Below are 19,427 nucleotides of genomic sequence, written 5' to 3' on the forward strand. Positions count from 1 at the left end.
ACCAGTACCTGCAGGTGTCAGTAGCAAACACATACCATATATCACATAATTATACACCAGTACCTGCAGGTGTCAGTAGCAAAACACACAGCTTAAATCAAATAATTATACACCAGTACCTGCAGGTGTCAGTAGCAAACACATAGCCGCGTACATCATAGAATTATACACCGGTACCTGCAGGTGTCAGTAGCAAACACATACCATATATCACATAATTATACACCAGTACCTGCAGGTGTCAGTAGCAAACACATACCATGTATCACATAATTATACACCAGTACCTGCAGGTGTCTTTAGCAAACACATACCGTTATATCACATAATTATACAACAGTACCTACAGGTGTCAGTAGCAAACACATACCGTTATATCACATAATTATACAACAGTACCTGCAGGTGTCAGTAGCAAACACATACGCGTACATCATAGAATTATACACCAGTACCTGCAGGTGTCAGTAGCAAACACATACCATATATATCACATAATTATACACCAGTACCTGCAGGTGTCAGTAGCAAACACATACCATATATCACATAATTATACACCAGTACCTGCAGGTGTCAGTAGCAAACACATACCGTATATCACATAATTATACACCAGTACCTGCAGGTGTCAGTAGCAAACACATAGCTTAAATCAAATAATTATACACCAGTACCTGCAGGTGTCAGTAGCAAACACATAGCTTACTACACATAATTATACAACAGTACCTGCAGGTGTCAGTAGCAAACACATACCATACATCACATAATTATACACCAGTACCTGCAGGTGTCAGTAGCAAACACATACCATATATCACATAATTATACACCAGTACCTGCAGGTGTCAGTAGCAAACACACAGCTTAAATCAAATAATTATACACCAGTACCTGCAGGTGTCAGTAGCAAACACATAGCGTACATCACATAATTATACACCAGTACCTGCAGGTGTCAGTAGCAAACACATACCATATATCACATAATTATACACCAGTACCTGCAGGTGTCAGTAGCAAACACATAGCTTACTACACATAATTATACAACAGTACCTGCAGGTGTCAGTAGTAAACACATAGCATACATCACATAATTATACACCAGTACCTGCAGGTGTCAGTAGCAAACACATACCGCATATATCACATAATTATACACCAGTACCTGCGGGTGTCAGTAGCAAACACACAGCTTAAATCAAATAATTATACACCAGTACCTGCAGGTGTCAGTAGTAAACACATACCATATATCACATAATTATACACCAGTGCCTGCAGGTGTCAGTAGCAAACACATAGCTTACTACACATAATTATACACCAGTACCTGCAGGTGTCAGTAGCAAACACATAGCGTACATCATAGAATTATACACCAGTACCTGCAGGTGTCAGTAGCAAACACATACCATATATCACATAATTATACACCAGTACCTGCAGGTGTCAGTAGCAAACACATACCATATATCACATAATTATACACCAGTACCTGCAGGTGTCAGTAGCAAACACATACCATATATCACATAATTATACACCAGTACCTACAGGTGTCAGTAGCAAACACATACCATATATCACATAATTATACACCAGTACCTGCAGGTGTCAGTAGCAAACACATACCATATATCACATAATTATACACCAGTACCTGCAGGTGTCAGTAGCAAACACATACCATATATCACATAATTATACACCAGTACCTGCAGGTGTCAGTAGCAAACACATACCATATATCACATAATTATACACCAGTACCTGCAGGTGTCAGTAGCAAACACATACCATATATCACATAATTATACACCAGTACCTGCAGGTGTCAGTAGCAAACACAAGCTTAAATCAAATAATTATACACCAGTACCTGCAGGTGTCAGTAGTAAACACATACCATATATCACATAATTATACACCAGTACCTGCAGGTGTCAGTAGAAAAACACATATACATCCAGAATTATACACCGGTACCTGCAGGTGTCAGTAGCAAACACATACCATATATCACATAATTATACACCAGTACCTGCAGGTGTCAGTAGCAAACACATAGCTTACATCACATAATTATACACCAGTACCTGCAGGTGTCAGTAGCAAAACACATAGCATACATCACATAATTATACACCGGTACCTGCAGGTGTCAGTAGCAAACACATACCATATATCACATAATTATACACCAGTACCTGCAGGTGTCAGTAGCAAACACATACCATATATCACATAATTATACACCAGTACCTGCAGGTGTCAGTAGCAAACACATACCATATATCACATAATTATACACCAGTACCTGCAGGTGTCAGTAGCAAACACATACCATATATCACATAATTATACACCAGTACCTGCAGGTGTCAGAAGCAAAACACATATAGCTTAAATCAAATAATTATACACCAGTACCTGCAGGTGTCAGTAGCAAACACATACCATATATCACATAATTATACACCAGTGCCTGCAGGTGTCAGTAGCAAACACATACCATATATCACATAATTATACACCAGTACCTGCAGGTGTCAGTAGCAAACACATAGCTTAAATCACATAATTATACACCAGTGCCTGCAGGTGTCAGTAGCAAACACATACCGTACATCACATAATTATACACCAGTGCCTGCAGGTGTCAGTAGCAAACACATACCATATATCACATAATTATACACCAGTACCTGCAGGTGTCAGAAGCAAACACATACCGTACATATAACAGTACCTCCAGGTGAAGAATGCTGCTGTGCTTCTACCCTTTTAGAATTGGTCTTCAGCAACCCATGCTTGTCATAAGCGGCGACTGACATGATTAGGTGGTCAGGCTCACTGACTTGCTTGACACATGGCATTGTATTCCAAATTTATCAATGCTCATGCTGTTGATCACTGGATTGTCTGGTCCAGATTTGATTATTTACAGACTGCTGGCATATAGCGGGAATATTTTAACAAAACAAACAGCCAACTATAGTTGATGCCACACACATAGCCCTACCAAACATTCATGCTTCATGTCGAGCACATCTATAAGTACAAGATTGTTGATGATGAAATTTACCTTGATTATCATTGTGCTTGTGAGCTGACATTACATGTAATTGCTGATCTGGGTTATAGGTTATATCACCTGATCTGAGAGATGCTACTAACCAATCCTGTGGTTGATGGTGCAGCTAAATGTGTTCACTGATTGAATTAGGGGTGGTCTTATTTCATCATATAGCATCACCAGGTGACATTGTATGTGGTCACACCATGTTATACAGACTCGGCTTCCATTAACTGGATTGTGGAGGATTTCAGCCTCAGTTGATACTTTAACCTTGTTGTGTTAAACTGACTTAAAACTGATCTCCTAGGTAAGCACTACCACTTACTCTCTTCCTTAGACTTCTGTGAGAGCTCTGTCTCTATCATATCACTTGTCTGCAAGTCAGGAGTAAATGGAATGCTGTTTTAATTCATTACGCCAGACCAATTATATTTACACCAGACCAATTATATTTTTCTTTTCTTATGTAGTTTTGTCCTCAGCAAGCCTAAAGACAGGAGGGAAAAAAAAGAAAAATCACCTGTCAAAGTAATATTCCTTCTAAATGTTAAAAGTATTTTACTTCTGGCAATTTATGAGGTGTATATGGGGCAAAAACAATTTAAAAAAAAAAAAAAAAAATTCTTGTAAGTTTACATTGTTGGTCAATAAAAACATTTTTTGGAGCAGGGATATTTTTTTTTTCTTATTCTTAAAAAAATAAGACCGGCAGATCTGTAAAACAAGTAATACAATTGGTCTGGTCAGACTGTGAAGAATGTCATTTCTACAGACCACTGTGTATCTCTAAATATACAACCCTTTTACTTTAAATGGAGAAAATGATTGTTCATTTTTACTCTACAAACATAATCTCTGTAGAAACCCTATTCATGCAAATGAAAAAATGAATATGAAAGTGAATTTACTAGTACAGGAACACAAAAAGACCAGATTTTTATGTTATCAACACAGGCTCCTATAATTAACGTTTTTTATGATGTATTGAACCATGAATTTATACAGAAAATGATAGACATCGGTTTGAAGAAGATCACATGTATTCGGTGTGTAAATGTCAACTGTTTGGTTTTTGTGAGAAGCAACATAAAGTCAAGAGTGAAAACACTCTCATCATGTGACATCTTCTTCATCTTAACTAACTGTATGACTCATTTGATTGCAATTAAGAAAGTTCAGCATCTGAGAAAAGTGACACTTAAGCCTTGGATGATGCTGTGACATTTGTTTTCGTCAGTTTGTGAAAGACTTATCAACAGACTATCTCCAGCCAGACTACAGATGGATTTTAACCAAACTGTCAGTGCATATACAACATTACAATAATATCCATCTGTTCACGTCTGCTTTCATCCTTCCTTTGACCAGTAAGCATGTATTTGCCCATGTCGTTTTTCATAACACTATCTATCTTTAGCCCACGTCCCTGAGAGCCACATGATCTTATCAAGCCGGTTTGTCTGGGATCAGTTGTGCAATGTGAGTTTTCTATCATGTTCTGTCAAAAACACCTTCTAAGAAGACTGGACTGATGAAATGTCACCTTTGCTCCAAAACTGACAATGCCTCAGTCTGTTCAGGAATTCACCATGGCTGCCACACTCAATAAGCCATTTATGACCATTAATGTGCCCCATCTAAAAAATATGGAATGAGAAAAAGGTACAAGTGGGATTCAACATATTTTGCACCTTTTCCAAATTTATAAATCTTGAACTTGATTTGACCTTTGCACAACCATGATACTGAAAGCTGAAACTTCCTATGGCCTTTACTTTTCTTTTGAAAATGTAATGTCACATGGTGTATGTATATTCAGAGGTGTGTGTAACCGCACTTGTTCTGTTTCTTATCCTTTAAATGGCGACATTTGAATATTGACCATACTCTTACATTCTCCAAAAGTGCAGATACTTCAAATGTAAGCTTCATTTTATGAACCACACACATGAATTTTAAATTCATCTTGCGTGTTCCCACCTATGATGACCTGAATTTGACTCCTGTATCAGATTCTGTCGTATTCTCATTCAATTCTGCTGCTGTGATATTCACCAACATTTGACTGAAATACTGTTGAAAGTGTCCTTGAACACAGCTCACAGTCTCGCCCACCAAGTGACTCACTTTATCCCAAATTCATGTATCTATACTCAATTGTAAACTCTATAGTCAAATCAAGAGCCAGAATTCTGACATCGATATTCAGAAAAACTCCAGCTGAGTAGACGTTGTGTTTTATTATTCTCAAGAGGCAACAATATGTTAACAGTTTCCAACTGTCCTGGTTTACAGTAATTACCAACAGTGTGTATTTCTTTCCTCGTGTAAATTAGATGACATCTTTTCCTGAGCTTGATGTATCAGTTAGACAGACTTGTTGACTTGTGGGAGAGCAGTACTCTGTTATTGATTCCCATCTATATTATTCCAGTTTCCCTTTCTCTTATATCTACTTAAACGCTTATTTTTTAAGACACCTAATGCCAGTGCACCAGGGTGAAATTCTCTGCTGTTAAACATGAATCTGTAGCGTATATTTGCTTTAGAACCTGAATAGTTGTACAAATTTCTGCAGAGTGACTGGCACGCTAGTGGAAAAATGTAGTGATCACTTTCAAGTCTGATCCAACACCAATACAGGACAAGCACATGACATTTTAGAAGTATTTAGAGTCCAGACACATTTTACATCATGGCTGCCAGTATCTACTAAAAGTCAAGGTGTGTAATTAATCTGAATCAGGATTTAGGGCAATATCTAAATTGTGGATTAATGCAACTGAACTGAAATACCTTACAATCATGTCTTTTTCTTTACTATAATGTAGTGACTGCATCTTTTTCCAGACATGAACATGTCTGCTCAGGTCATTAGTGGAAGCAGAAAGATATCTGTCAAACAAAAAGTTAGTTTCTTGAAGTAGTATCTTTGCAAAACATTTAAGCATCTTCATAACAGTTTCAGTTTCAGAATCAATAGATAAACATAGTGTGTTTGCAATGGAGAACTAGATTATCTGTAGATTTGATAAATGTTAGCCTCTATGATGCTGATGCAGTTTTTAGATCACTTCTCTTCATCAAATCAGGGTGATTATCATGATAAGAAACTTCAGACTGCCCAATCAGAATCCAGTATTTTCAAACTTCCTGGTGGTATGGTTAATAACAGCAGTCAAACAAAAAATATGTGTGGAATGTTTTCTAAATGTAAAAGACACAATCACTTCTTGTTTGTGTGTCCTGTTTATGACTATTTTCTCATAAGACCCCAACATGTATCTGTTATCACTCATTTGTGATGGCTCCGTATTGTGAAACAGGTTGTAAAGTTCATCTTAATGGTGTTCAATGTACATATGTTTTATCGACATGATCATGTGTAAAAATGATGTATTTTGCCTACGGTCTTTTTAATGTAACTCTAAGAATCCCATTTCTGGTGTCATTCCTTGAGATATTGCCCTGGTGCACAAAGTGGCATAAAACTCATGCTCACTCACAAACTGTTTGAATGTCAAAAGAGCTTTATTAAACACATCTAAACCTAACTCTGACAACTATTGCTCGGTAATTGTTACTGTGAATTGTTTAAACTTTTAATATTCAAACAAATTTTATCTTGTTGTTGAATCAGTTTCTAAAAAGTAGTCTCTATATCTAAATTTGTAAAACATAGCATCAAGGGATTTTGTATTTATGAATTAAACTCACTAATATTTCAGAATCCAAATGTGCAGAAAACATGCCATATGTATCAGTCAAGTTGGTTCTGAACAATCAAGTCACTTTCTTTTTCGTGAATCAGAGTATGATGACATTGTACCTGCATCAGTACAATCTTAAATCATGTGCCTGACAATGCTACTAGATTCAAGTATATCAACAGTTAATCCCAACTTATTCTCTAAAGTGAAGAGAAAGTTTGAAGCACTGACATTAATATTGTTCATATGGAACAGTCACTGTGAAACTTTGAAGAACATTTGAAGTTTGTTTGTTCACTTTTCACTTGCTAAGCCATGCTAAATTCCTTTCCAATCAATAATAATGGAAAACGATCTGATGATGTTCCTTCTATCATCTGTAATGATTTGAAGATGAGTTGAAAAGTTGAACTGAATTGCTAATAACACCTATTTGCCATGTTCTCTACCCAAATTGACATAAAAATTGATATTCCCACACTTTCTCTTAAAAATCCTGAGTTGACATTTTTCTCAATTTTTACTGAAAAAGATGTGTCACTTCAGATTTCTGGTTGATGGCCTGCTAGAATAAACACAATTTAACAAGTCATGCTGCTCTTCACGTACATTCTATCTGATTAAACTGTCTCCTTATGACTTCATCTAATTGGTGTCGCTTCTATCAGTAATAGGCAAGGGTTATACTACTCTGATTCATTGGCATCCAAGACAAACATCTGTGGCTATAGATTAGAATGGCGATATTAGGCACCACAATAGCAAACCCTCCAATATTCGTCATACCGATATTGACCATTTCCCACTTCTCAGACTGTGCTCGCTCGTGTTGGTACCACAAACAATAAGCTGTCGATGAAGTCGTAAATCATTTGCGACATATGTAAACACACTATTGATTGCATGTGCAACAAGTGATCGTGATGCAAATCAGCACAATGTGATATGTCAATCAGAAATGGAACACATTTCAGTGAAATTGTGTACATTTCATGAGGTCTTTTGCCTTGCCTCTGCGACTGTGCGTGTGTTACTGTTTGTATGCCTCTTTAGGTTCCATCCACCTTCCTGGCTTTGAGTTTTGGGATGTGAAATGTCCCTGGATGAGGAATGGTGGAACTGAGATGGCGATCTGTGTGGGACAGGTACATCAGTGAAATATGCTCATGGATATGGCACATAGAGTGTGTTAATCTGAAGAGGGATGCCTGTGAGAATTGTCAGCAGATAGAGTTTCACAATTGATTGTCATTCTGATTCCAAGCCAGCCAGGTTCAACATACTGACAGAGAAAGGCGAAATTATTTTCATCAATCCAGTTTTTATGTGAGTAAACTTCAACTCAAAACCATGGTTGAAACAGTTGGCGTTGTATTGTAATGGTTTGCATGTGAGTGAACAAATATAGAGTTCACAATCCGTCAGGGGTTATTTACAATGACCTTGGCATCCAAGCTTCTGAGTATCCAATGTTGCTGTAATACATAAATAGGTAAAAGAGCTGCACACACAAGGTTTACGCAAAAATGAGTATTTTTGTTATTGTAAGTTGCAAATTTTTGGACAAATTTAGAAGGAATGATGTCGTATAATGTGATTATTTTAGTTTGCTATTTATAGATAGAAGAGGTAGATGGGTCAGTCTTCTAAGGTGCAACAGTTTAGAGTGCAGAGTTCCCTCCCTTAGATATACCAGGAACCTATACTCACAGGTTCATATTTCAGATTGACCCTGATTATGGTGCTAAGTTTGTCAGCAATATTGCCATGATCATGGGTTTCACCAAATTGGTAAACTGCCAGGGTGCCGTTGTACAAAGCGATCTTAGAGCTAAGGTTACCGTAACTCCCATTCATTAACGTAGACTTAAGGTAGTCTTAGAGCTAAGGTTGTTTTGTACAACGGCACCCAGGAACAGTAACATTCTAAACAGCACTTATCTGGAACTCACTCACCGTAGACTTAGTCCATAACTGATAGCTCTTTTGTTTTTAAAAAATATAATTCAAAGTTACTGCCAATGTTCTGGTCATTGGAATTGTTCATAAGAAAGACCCCAAACCAAACGTCTTTGATTTGTTTGATGTTGTCTGTAAATATTGAACCATGTTTATACACAATCATAACTTTACTCATTCATCATTGTGAATATAACAAAATTACTGAAAATCTTTTGGAAGAAATATGTGATACTAGTATATTTGATTTAATACCTTTTTATGACCTGTATGGGTTAAAATTGGAAGTGTTTATGATTTATTATATACAGTGCTGCAATTATCCAAACATCTTGATGCTCCAGAGAGTCTCAGGACTGTTTTTTGTCATTTGCTTCTTCAGTGTTTGGGAAAGTTTGGTTGTATGAACGTTTATGTCATTATGGAGATAACTCATCTAAGTCATCCTTCATTCTGTATAAAAGCTGACATAATGGAACTGAGAGAACCATGAAAACAGCAACATTTGATATTTCCAACAGAAATGGTCTTAATACATTATCTTAAATCTACAACAATATTAAAATACTATAACATACTATAATCCCTCCTACAAATGGTAGCGGTCAGTAAATATCGAATCTGGACCAGACAATCCACTGATCATACTACATGATTGATCTACACAATTGGGATATGATGACGATATGATGGGATACGATGACCTCAACACATCAACATTTAATATGATGACCTCAACACATCAACATTTAATACCTCCACACAATAACATATATGTGATACGCAGTCCAAGATACATGATACCTCCACACAATAACATATGTGATACCTCAGTCCAAGAAACATGATACCTCAGTCCAAGAAACATGATACCTCCACACAATAACATATGTGATACCTCAGTCCAAGAAACATGATACCTCCACACAATAACATATGTCATACCTCAGTCCAAGAAACATGATACCTCCACACAACAACATATGTGATACCTCAGTCCAAGAAACATGATACCTCCACACAATAACATATGTCATACCCCAGTCCAAGAAACATGATACCTCCACACAACAACATATGTGATACCTCAGTCCAAGAAACATGATACCTGCACACAATAACATGTGTGATACCTCAGTCCAGGAAACATGATACCTCCACACAATAACATATGTGATACCTCAGTCCAAGAAACATGATACCTCAACACAACAACATATGTGATACCTCAGTCCAAGAAACATGTTACCTCCACATAATAACATATGTGATACCTCAGTCCAAGAAACAGAAACATGATACTCTCCCACATGATACCTCCACATAATAACATATGTGATACCGCAGTCCAAGAAACATGATACTCCACACAACAACAATATATGTGATACCTCAGTGTGATACCTCCAGTCCATATGTGATACCTCACAAGAAACATGATACCTCCACACAATTACATATGTCATACCTCAGTCCAAGAAACATATGTGATGATACCTCCACACAACAACATATGTGATACCTCAGTCCAAGAAACATGATACCTCCACACAAAACATGTGATACCTCAGTCCAAGAAACATGATACTCCACACAACAACATATGTGATACCTCAGTCCAAGAAACATGATACCTCCACACAACAACATATGTCATACCTCAGTCCAAGAAACATGATACCTCCACACAACAACATATGTGATACCTCAGTCCAAGAAACATGATACCTCAAATAGAGCATAAATACAGTAAGTACAATGATGAAGGAATACATCCAGGGTACTGAATACACTGCTTACAAGCACATCATACAATTCCCCACTCATATGATACCTTAACAAATTCCAGTCAAACAAATCCATGCTAATGCAACATCCACACACCACTATATATACCTATAACTGTCAGCGTTATATACCAATTATTGTAATATATAAAATGATATATACCATTAACTACAATACTAAATGATGATGTAATACAATAACAAGATGTAATCCATAACACACCAGCTTTCAGGTTAATATACTATCAATCACTGAATTAGACTTGCAAAGTGAGGCCCAGTATCAGCCTTCAATACACTGAACTATTAAAATTACAATCACCAGAAAACACATTTCTTTGACAGCTTGATGCAAAGGAATTTCCTGTACAATACCTGTTGTCGTTTGCAGAAGGTGGAATAATCGTCCTGGTATTTCTAACATTAAACTCACAGCTACAGATACTTTTTTCTAATCAATTCTCTTCAGTATAAAACCAGTGGGGGAGTATACCACCTCCGCAAGTGAGTTATGTGCATGCTGGCAACAGCTCTAACAACTGGCATTTCTTCTGTGGAAAGGATTCTATTTCCTTGGGTGCCTACTCAATCACTTCCAGAAAACACTTACATCGAACAGTGTAAGTACACCAGTTGTTTGTTTTGCTGTGAAATATGGTTTGTACGCTACATTGATATGTATAAAACTCAAGTTTGTGATTATTGTAAGGATTTGGCAAAAGGAATTTTCTTTTAATGAATGTCTGAGAGTTATCACTTCATCCATGTCTGTGATGGAAAGCATTAATTGTGACATAATCTATATCTCTATCTTTCAAAACTGATATGATGTTTCCTTTCTGTAGTGGTAATTGGATTATTTACAGGAATCACAGACAAATGTTAATATATTTTACCTTAACTTGCATATCATTTTCACAAAAGCAATTCATCAAAATTATTTCATCTGAAACTAATGAACAAGATATTTTTACAGATATAAAATAGTCTGTCATATTCCATTCTTTCCCTACAAATGTCATGGTTAGATAAATGCATTTGGGAAAGTGATACTATAAATTGTGAATTGTGACAGGTGAAGTGATACATCTTGAGTGTAATTCCATTACAAGGTTCCTCTTAAAGAATTAGAGAGTTTATTTAGAGAAGATATATTAGATGGGTGATATTTATGTGAGACTGATGCTGGCCAAGCAAGATATCTGATGCAAGTTGGAGCAAAAACAAAAATCACTGATTATCAAATTATAGAAAGTTTATGTTGTGGTTTATATGGTGAAATGTGACTTTATGACAGATCTGTCTGTTTAAGTAACAAGTATCGTGTGAGAGCTGGACTGTCATTATCAGTCCATAAAATCAATAAATTTGAATGTTAATATGTAAAATAATTCTACCCATTGTACTTCCAAAAATTGCAATTTTAGAAGTAAGAATGTCATCAAATATATTAATGTCACAAACTGTTTTTGTCATGATTATTTCACTTCTGAATTTGAGACTGTTTTGCAGTTTTGCTGTTGTTCTTTATTTATTTGATTATTTGTGACTATGTTTTTTGATCATTTACAACATATAATAGGTTATTTAAGCTGTATAAGGTCACTGATAGCAGTTTTCAACCAATAGACTACCCTCATATTAGTAACTATTGTCTTATAGGCTTTAACAATTGTTTTATAGTTAAAGCCTTTTCTCTCAATAATGCATGTTTCCTAATTTAGTTAATTAGCTTTGATATTGATAAAGTTGTTCATGAAAAGCATCAATTAATTAAAAGAAACATATTGACAATAAATGAAAACTTGCCAAATCCTTTCTTTACCCATGTCAAGACATAAACAAATTTCCTTAAGATATAGAGAAGTTAGAAGTTTTGTGTTTAATAATATTTTGGTGAATACATATGAAGTTTTGTGGTATACATGTACAGTGAAGCCCCGTTAGTCCGGACTCCGATAATCCGGATGTCTCGCCTCCCGGACCATGTCAGCTTGTTACCAATCTATGCCTATATAATTTGCCTCGATAATCCGGAAATTCGGTTTCCGGAACCGGACGGTAAGAAGCTGTCACCAATCAGTAAAATATACAGTAAATTGCTTCACAGTCCGGACGCTGTAAGTCGTGTTCACGGACCGTAACAACACCTCCCGGCGATGTTTACTTAATCAACTGGCCAACTGGGTTGTTGTTTTAATTAGACAGTAAAAGCTCCCGACTGAAGATGCTGTACATTTACACTTTGATTGACACCACAATACAAAGGCGTGGATGACAAGTGAGCTGTTTTGTGATTGGTTAATGTACTTTGACAGACAGATGCGGTCACGTGGACTTTAAGTGATTTTTTTGCTTTACAACAATGCTGCAAGTCACAAGTGTGCTTCGCTAACTTTTCGAAATGTGACCAAATGCCACGTCTCCGATGGATGCAGGAATAATTCGGACATTCAAGGCATACTGCAATAGATCGCTTGTTAGACATTACCTCACCTGTGCTGAGGAAGGACGTGATCAGACATGTCGGATCAACATGCGGATGTCACTCGGTAAAATTATTGATGTGGTGAATTCAATAAGCTTTACATTAAATGCTTATTTGTTTTATCCAGATTCGTGTCGTTTTTGTAATAGTAAGGGAAGCAACTTGGGTCTTGATTCAGTAGTCCGGACTATTCGCAATCCAGACGAATTTGCTGAGAAATGCAACCGTCCGGATTAACGAGGCTTCACTGTATATACAATAACACCCAATTCTTTTTATTCAAAGCTATAACATTCAAATAGTGTACTTAAATATCCAGGTGTACAGCACTCGTGATCTGGATGATGACGGTGAGCAGGATGTTGTGTTTGGCTCTGTTCTATAAGGTTTTAAATATGCTCAGCTAAGTGCCCCTTTAAGGCATGTTCTTTGTCTACTGCTGTAGGCATTGATTTGCAAAGACTCGGAAACCAATGAAACCCTTTTCTGAAAGTATGTAAGGTATGACAAAATTTGTTCATTTACCGGATGAATTTAAAAAGGTCTGCAATAGCAATATTTTCAAAGTTACTGTATGCTGTAAACAAGTTTTTTTTTTACTTGTACTAATAGTCCCCTGTTGCAGAACTAAATGTGTCATGTTTTCCAACAGTTTATTCAATTTTAGACATTGAGTTTTTAAATGTCATATTGAACAAAAAACTCAATGAAACTGCGTGAATAACCCAAGCAAACCTTCCAATAACAATTATTAATAATCAACAGTTGCCATGACAACCACATGAGCATGTTTCTATGACACGTAACAAATGATGCGTGTAGCAGTATATCCATATTTCAATGTACTATATAATGGCCAGGAAATATGTTACATTTGAAGGGAGATTTTTATACCTGACATTATATCTCCACGTATGTAATTAAATCTAGCCATGCTCCAGTTCCTACATGATAATATGCTCAGTTTGGGAAGGAGAATGTGATCCAGTGGTATTTCAACACGATCCCTGGATTCTGGTTATCGACATGCGTGATCCCAAAAGCATTCACAGGAAAATACCATATGTCTCTCCTTGTACAATATCTGCATGCATCGATGGGTAACTTGATATTCCGGAAGTATGCAGCACCTCGCTCTGGTAGTGTCTGCTGTGAATATAATGCCTCTATATCCATCTGTCAATATCGCTTCCATATTCCACAAGGATGGTGAACATCAAAAGTACTTTAAAACAATATTTTTACTACAAAATTCAGCTGTTGGAACTGATGAAATTTGTTCATCATATCATATTTTTTCCTCTTGAAACATTTTCCCCTTTTAGATCAGTATACTTTAATTCACAATTCTTGGTCTTGTTTCATTTACAAGGTGGTAACAGTCTTCAGGGACTATAAGGATATACATTTGATCAAGTGGCACTTTGATATCTTCTTGTGTTTGTAATATATCAAAGATTGAAAAACTGGACATCCCAAAATATATATTTATTTGAATTTCATTGGTTTTCTGATTGTGGCTTTGTAGTGGTGTTCTGATGATTGAAAATACTCGAAAATCGATCAAAAGAAGGATTAAAAATAATTATCAATTGTAAAAAACATATTTCCGATTAATTGGAATTTAATTGTATAACACACTTGAATGAAGTAAACTAACCACATTTGTCAAATATTCAGGATACTCATGAATGATGGTATATATATTTAATGATATAGAATAGAATAATCAAGTAATGGGAAGATGACAGAAAGCATTGTAAAATTTAAACACTTTTATTGTTTAATCACAATTCCAGTGTCTTTCACTGTATTACAGTATTAGTTATAAAAAAACATGAATTGGACAAACAAAAATGGGGAAAACGCCTAAAAATTGGTGATTACATTAAAAAAGTATATACTTCGATTATAATCGATAATCATTCACCACAAGTCCTCCGAAAATCGATAGTGGATTTGGGTTCCGATTCCCAACATGATGGCTTTGGTTCTGTCTAGTTTGAGTCCATGAAGAGAAACACTGACGTGTTCCTTGACGTGATATAACTGCAAGTAGTACAGACATCTTCTTTGTGAATTAACGGGTAAATCAGACTTTAGGATGGAAACTATGTAAAAGTGTGACTTGATTAGATATATATACTGTCTATTTTGCCACATTTTGCAACGGATATATCTCTTTGTAGATTTTACTCTTGGACATCAAGGAATGATTGATGTAACAAAGGCTTAAGATTATTTGCAAAGGATAAATATGATGCCAAGGAGCATATCATGGGACATCATTGGAAACATATTAACGATATACTGTACAATGTTCCGTTATTATTCAAATCATGCCACATATTAGAAAAACTGTTTCATAACTTGATATACATGAAATACACTTTGAAAAACTGAACAGTGTAACAGTGATAGTAGTGCATTTTTGGTATTTCAACAAGCCCATAAACTGTGTACATATTTTAAATAATTTTTGAACTTGTTCAATTATGAAATACACAATGCCATTTAGAAAGTGGTCAAATGTAACATATGTTATATTTTGGATTACACTTTCTTAGTAAAGTACAGATTCTAGTACTTTTGTTGGGTTGAGTCCCATCCGGGATTCAAACCCACACCCTCAGAGTCAGTCACCTAATCGCCAGCACACAAAGTCAGACGCCTAGACCGCTCAGCCACCGCGGCTTCCACAAAAATGGAAGTCGGACAACTTGTAGTCTAGACTGCGGACTTTGTGTACCCCTCTGATAAGTGTTAATTGGCATGGCTCCCACGTCCGAAAGCTATGAAATACACAATGCCATTTAGAAAGTGGTCAAATGTAACATATGTTATATTTGGGATTACACTTTCTTAGTCCCGGATGGGACTCAACCCAACAAAAGTACTAGAATCTGTACTTTACTAAGAAAGTGTAATCCCAAATATAGCATATGTTACTTGTTCAATCATACCTGGTCCTTGAGTGATGACTCCATGCCCTGCTATACTGACAAGGTAAGGATGTCATCTATGGGATGACTCCATGCCCTGCTTTACTGACAAGGTAAGGATGTCATCTATGGGATGACTCCATGCCCTGCTTTACTGACAAGGTAAGGGTGTCATCTATGGGATGACTCCATGCCCTGCTATACTGACAAGGTTAGGATGTCATCTTTGGGGCGACTCCACAACCTGCTACAATGATAGGGTTAGGATGTCCTACTCAACTGCAGTCACATAATGTGAATGAATTGATGCTAGTGTTATTTTACAGCCATGATAATAGGGATATATTTCTCCCACTTCCTAGGAAATTTTATTTCAGACAACCTCTTTGATAGCTGCATCAGCAGCAGTAGTCAACCATGTTTAATTTATCAGCACCTGTTTCATCATTTGATTACAAATTGAAAAATTGATTTCTTAGATGACATGTTTGAAATATGCTAACATGAAAAACTTGCATTGATTTGATGGTAGAAATCAAATATTGAACATTTGCAATAGAAACTCCATGCTGACATTGTCTTGATGTCTTCCTTCATCTCATCTGGTCATCAGTATTCAATACAACATATTTATTGAAACAAAATTTTCATTTTTATGTATATCTTTTTAAGCAAATAATGGCAAAAATACGAGTTCCTAGAAATCTGAGGTTTTGGTTTCATTCAAACATGAGAAATCAATGCCAGAGAATAACCAGTCTGGATTATCTGACTCAACAGATTGCATTGGGCAGACCAGACAACAACAGGGAACATTATAGGAATTGACTGCTGAAAATAAGGAATGATACCAGGTATTTGTGAAAATGTTAAGCATGTCCTCCAATAATGGTAGCACCTGTCACTCACACAGTGTGGATAAGAAACTGTGGTTGTTGCCAAACAACGCATGGCGGTATGCTGTCAACAGTCTGTCAACAATCCTGTCTTGACTTGACGATCAAGTGATAGAGTACCAGACAATCTCATATACCATATGTTAAATTTGCTACATGTGCAGATATTCTGCAACTGACAGGTAACAGAAATAGGTTCATTTTGCTACTCCGGGAGGAGCAGTTTTAATGTCTCAACCCAAACCTTTCATTTTTTGTTGAGTAAGCATGGAAGTAATATACGTCAGAAGTAGCTTATGATGAAAATTCAGTCCATCTTATAAAACATTGGCCCAGTTCAAGGAAACAAAAAGTCCAACCCTAGAAAATAATGAGTCTATTTTATCTTCCAATACCAATATGATTTGGCTTAACAGGCAAAACACCTGACTAATGTACTGACATCTATCATTGTTTATGGTATCATGTTTAGGTACAAAAGGGAAAAACTTTGATGATTTACACGTTGCTGTAATCGAGCTGGATTGTGCTCAAATATATCATGCAATTATTGTAATGGCAAAAGCAACTTCATGATCTCATTGTAGGTATATTCTGATCATGGAATATTAAATGAATAATGTCTTCATATATTTTCCTGCAAAAAATGTACACAATGCTGTGTTTATCTTGATAGATACTAGATCGAATCACTTAAAGCGGGAGAAGATTCTGTCATTTCAAGGACATAGGATCTCATTGTTAATTTATCCTTGTTAACAGAAAAGGGCATTTTTCATTTCTTCATGTATTCTCCAGTATACAGTTCACATAATGGGATGTTCATGTCTAGATGCAGTTTCAGATTGAAACGTCTGGAACTGGAACATATTCCATGTGACTTCCCGGAATCAATACCTTTGTGTATATGTTTTACCCAGAGGCAGCTACACAAGGGAGAAGGAAATAGAAATAGATCCTTCTTTCCGTGTGTCTAGACCCAAACAATGTGTTTGTGACCGCCATTGATGTATACTAATTACCTGCAGGTAAATAGGGGGATGAAGAGTTAAAAAACCTGCCTCAAAAAGATAATGAGGGCTTGCCAGAGAAAGTAAAAATTCGTCAAGAACTGGTGTTTCTTTCTGTTTCTATGCATGAGATCTTGGCGATGCCACAGAGGAGCTGTAATAACAACAGCATAGGGACTCATTAGTTCTCTCCAGCAGAGCTGGGTAGTTGCATGGTAATTCCTCAGAATCTTGTTTTCAGTTGCCTGCTGTGTGAAGTTCTCTCAGTTATCATGCCCAGACTTATTTTCTCTGATTTATGATTTTCTTCACACAACATGGAGGCCAGAGGTTGGAATACTGCCTGGATGGTTAAGAGACTTTATAAAGTAGTAATGAAGAAAGTAGAAATGAGCTCTGAGTAAAAAGTTCTGAGGAATCGATTAAGTGTGAATGTGAGCATAACAGTGAGCTCCCCAGTTCATGCTTCTGTTGTGGGATCCGTGTTAAAGGGGAACAGGCTCGGGCTTTCAAGTTTTGTTTAACTTTTTATAAAACCACTTTCTTTCAGCTCAAACTCATTTATCTGGAGTCCAGTTTAACAACTCAGTATCTGTATGTCATCTCTAGTCCTCTAACAACTCAGTATCTGTATGTCATCTGAAGTCCTCTAACAACTCAGTATCTGTATGTCATCTGGAGTCCTCTAACAACTCAGTATCTGTATGTCATCTGGAGTCCTCTAACAACTCAGTATCTGTATGTCATCTGGAGTCCTCTAACAACTCAGTATCTGTATGTCATCTGGAGTCCTCTAACAATTCAGTATCTGTATGTCATCTGGAGTCCTCTAACAACTCAGTATCTGTATGTCATCTGGAGTCCTCTAACAACTCAGTATCTGTATGTCATCTGGAGTCCTCTAACAACTCAGTATCTGTATGTCATCTGAAGTCCTCTAACAACTCAGTATCTGTATGTCATCTGGAGTCCTCTAACAACTCAGTATCTGTATGTCATCTGGAGTCCTCTAACAACTCAGTATCTGTATGTCATCTGGAGTCCTCTAACAACTCAGTATCTGTATGTCATCTGGAGTAACTCAGTATCTGTATGTCATCTGAAGTCCTCTAACAACTCAGTATCTGTATGTCATGTATGTTCAGTATCTGGAGTCCTCTAACAACTCAGTATCTGTATGTCATCTGAAGTCCTCTAACAACTCAGTATCTGTATGTCATCTGAAGTCCTTCTAACAACTCAGTATCTGTATGTCATCTGGAGTCCTCTAACAACTCAGTATCTGTATGTCATCTGAAGTCCTCTAACAACTCAGTATCTGTATGTCATCTGAAGTCCTCTAACAACTCAGTATCTGTATGTTATCTTGAGTCCTCTAACCAACATATTCAAAACAGTATATGTTCAATATGTATGGCATGTGGTGTGCTCTCACCACCATATAGCTGGAACATTCAGGCTACTTTATGGACACTTTAAGTTGTTTGTTATATTAATATATCAGTATAATAAAGAAGTTAATGTCATCAACAGGTTGTCATTCATAA

At 36.5% G+C, this 19,427-nt stretch overlaps 1 protein-coding gene across 4 annotated transcripts in view; it reads left to right on the forward strand.

Moving 5' to 3' along the window:
• Window positions 1–19,427, forward strand: part of LOC124263158 (procollagen C-endopeptidase enhancer 2-like) — a 190,865-nt gene that overhangs the window by 106,223 nt on the left and 65,215 nt on the right. Inside the window, exon 1 of one of the 4 annotated variants that reach the window (XM_046697729.1) lies at window positions 7,696–8,124. The exons of 1 other annotated variant lie outside the window; for it this stretch is intronic. The gene's annotated coding sequence lies outside the window, so the exon portion shown is untranslated. Of the gene's footprint in view, window positions 1–7,695; window positions 8,125–14,023; window positions 14,184–19,427 lie in introns of those variants that run through there. 2 more of the 4 variants (XM_046697725.1, XM_046697727.1) reach the window with 2 other exon arrangements.

This window comes from Haliotis rubra, unplaced genomic scaffold, assembly GCF_003918875.1.
Source record: "Haliotis rubra isolate DU_JTF1 unplaced genomic scaffold, ASM391887v1 Scf87, whole genome shotgun sequence".
NCBI lineage: Eukaryota > Metazoa > Mollusca > Gastropoda > Lepetellida > Haliotidae > Haliotis > Haliotis rubra.